Below are 3,509 nucleotides of genomic sequence, written 5' to 3' on the forward strand. Positions count from 1 at the left end.
GGTGCTTTTCTGACCGGAAGAGCTTCTTTTCTTTTCTTTTCTTTTCTTCTTTTTTTAAAAAAATAGTTAAAAAGATTTATTTATTTATTTTCATGCATGTGAGTACTGTAGCTGTACAGATGGTTGCGCACCTTCATGTGGTTGTTGGGAATTGTACTTATGACCTCTGTTGCTCTGGTTGGTCCACTCACTCTGGCACAAAGATTTATTTATTATTATACATAAGTACACTGTTGCTGTCTTCAGACACACCAGAAAAGGGTGTCAGATCTCATTACAGGTGGTTGTGAGCCACCATGTGGTTGGTGGGATTTGAACTCAGGACCTTTGGAAGAGCAGTCAGTGCTCTTACCCGCTGAGCCATCTCACCAGCCCACTCCTCAACATCTTGTATGCAGGACAAAAATTATAGGCTGAAGGTTTTGTGGCTGGGTTGGTGTCCCAATCCATCCATTGGAAGTCTTGCCTGGTTACAGGAGATTGCAGGTTCAGGCTCCATATTCCCCATTGCTAGGAGTCTCAGCTAGGGTCACCCTCATAGATTCGTGGAAGTTTCTATTTCCCTCTTTCTAGCTTGTTTCAGAGATGCACCCCTTCATTCCAGTTATCTTTCTCAGTACTCTCTCCCTCCATCCTCCCCCATCCCAGTCCTTCCCGTTTCCATCTAGCGGCGCCCCTGCCATCCACCCATGATGTCTATTCTATTTCTTCTTCTCAGTGAGATTCGCATGTCCCCCACTTGAGCCTCTTGTTAATTAGCATCTTTGAGTCTGTAAATTGTAATATGGCTACCCTTTACATGTTTGTCTTTCTGGGTTTGGGTTACCTCACTCAGGAGGATCTTTCCTAGTTCTGTCTATTTGCCAGCAAATTTCATGATGTCATTGTTTTTAACAACTGAGTAATACTCCATTGAGTAGATACACCACATTTTCTGTATCTATTTTGAGTTGACAGACTCTAGGTTGTTTCCAGTTTCTGACTATTATGAATTAACCTGCTCTGAGCATAACTTGGCAAGTGTACTCCCTGTGGCATGGTGAAGCATCCTTTGTACATATGCCCGGGAATGGTTTAGCTCCATATTTTTATTTCTTTTTTTATTAGATATTTTCTTCATTTACATTTCAAATGCTATCCCCTTTCCTAGTTTCCTCTCTGAAAGTCCCCTATACCCCCCCTGCCCTGCTCCCCAACCCACCCACTCCCTCTTCCTGGCCCTGGCATTCCCTTGTACTGGGGTATATGATGTTCCCAAGACAAAGGGGCCTCTCTTCCCAATGATGGCCAACTAGGCCATCCTCTGCTACATATGTAACTAGAGACACAGCTCTGGGTGATACTGGTTAATTCACATTGTTGTTCCTCCTATAGGGTTGCAGACCCCTTTAGCTCCTTGGGTACTTTCTCTAGCTTCTTCATTAGGGGCCCTGTGTTCCATCCAACAGATGACTGTGAGCTAGATCTTGAGTTAGATCTATTCACAATTTTCTGAGAAACCACTATACTAACTTCCAAAGTGTCTGAAAAAGTTTGCACTCCCACTGGCAACGGAGGGAGGAGTGTTCTCCTTGCCAGTTTGAGTTTTTGATCTTACACCTGATTCTGACAGGTGTAAGATGGAATCTCAGAGTCATTTTGATTTTCCTTTCCCTGATGGCTAAGGATGTTAAGCATTTTTTAAAGTGCTTCTCAGCCATTAGAGATTCCTCCATCAATTAATTACTTGTTTAGATCTGTACCCTGTTTTTAAATTGGGTTATTTGGTTTGTTGATATCTAGTCTCTCTCTCTCTCTTTCTTTCTTTCTTTCTTTCTTTCTTTCTTTCTTTCTTTCTTTCTTTCTTTCTTTCTTTCTTTCTTTCTTTCTTTCTTTCTTTCTTTNTNTNTNTNNNTTNCTTNCTTCCTTCCTTCCTTCCTTCCTTCCTTCCTTCCTTCCTTCCTTCCTTTCTTTTCTTTTCTTTTTAAAAAGATTTATTTATTTCATGTATGTGAGTACAGTGTCACTGTTTTCAGACACACCAGAAGATAGCACCGGATCTTCATTATAGATGGTTGTAAGCCACCATGTGGTTGCTGGAAATTGAACTCAGGACCTCTGGAAAAGCAGTCAGTGCTCTTAACTGCTGAGCCATCTCTCCAGCCCGACGTCTAGTTTTGGGTTCTTTATATATTTTGGATATCAGCCCTCTGTTGGATGTAGGGTTGGTGAAGATCTTTTCCCATTCTGTAGCCTGTCTTTGAATAATGTAGGACATTTTTAAAAATAGTGAATGGTGGGGGAGGACCCAGCCGATTGTGGGTAGTGCTATCCCTGGGTTGGTAGTATTCGGTTATAAAAGAAAGCAGGCTGAGCAAGCTGCAAGGAACAAGCCAGTAAACAGCACTCCTCCATGGCTCTACATCATCTCCTGCCTCCAGGTTTCTGCCCTGCTGGAGTTTCTGTTTTGACCTCCTTAGATGATGAAATGTGACATGGAAGCATAAGCCAAATGAATCCTTTTCCCTATAAATTTGCTTTTTGGTCATGGTATAGTAGCCCTAGCTAATGTCCATCTACTTTTACATGAGCTTCAGGAGTTGATCTGTTTCAAATCTCCACGTATACACAGAAGATCCTGTAGAGTTAGGGTAATGGCAGTCACTTTTCATTGTTGTGACTAAGAGTCAGACAAAAAGCAATCTGAAGGGGCTGGTGAGATGGCTCAGCAAGTAAGAGCACCCGACTGCTCTTCCAAAGGTCCTTAGTTCAAATCCCAGCAACCACATGGTGGCTCACAACCATCCGTAACAAGATCTGACTCCCTCTTCTGGTGTGTCTGAAGATAGCTACAGTGTACTTACATATAATAAGTAAATCTTTTAAAAAAAAGCAACCTGAAGATATATAAATTTACTGTGACTTGACAAGTCCTTTCTGGTCAGTGCCAGCACCGGGTCACCTTGGGTGCAGAGTCGGCGGACACCCCCAAGGTCCCAAGAGGACTCTCCACGCGATCTTAGGACCACCAGTGAGTGGAACACATCTTCTGTTCCATTCCAATTGCGCGGGACCTAAGACTGCATTAGGGAACCACCTTGGGTGCAGAGTCGGCAGACCCCCCCCCCCAAGGTCCCTAGAGGACTCTCCACGCTATTTTAGGACAACGGGTGAGTGGAACACAACTTCGGTTCCATTCCAATCGCGTGGGACCTGAGACAGCGTTAGGGAAGCAGTAAACCCGGCCTGATCAGGGTCACAAGTCCCTTCCGGTTGGCACCAGCACTGAGTCACCTGGGCGAGGATTCGGAGGACACCCTCAAGGTCCCTAGAGGACAGCTTCTGAGGCAGACCCCTTTTTGGGCTCCAGACATCCGGGCACATTCCCTGCCAGAGGACAGGTGTCCTCCCCGCCCAGGAGGGCTTTGCCGGAGCACCTGAGGAAGCCATCTTGGTTCCCAGATCCCTTTAAGACTAGTCTGCACAGGTGAGAGTGTGGACTACAGAAGCTAACAGCTTCTGGGACAAGC

Source organism: Mus caroli, chromosome 1, assembly GCF_900094665.2.
Source record: "Mus caroli chromosome 1, CAROLI_EIJ_v1.1, whole genome shotgun sequence".
Classification (NCBI taxonomy): domain Eukaryota; kingdom Metazoa; phylum Chordata; class Mammalia; order Rodentia; family Muridae; genus Mus; species Mus caroli.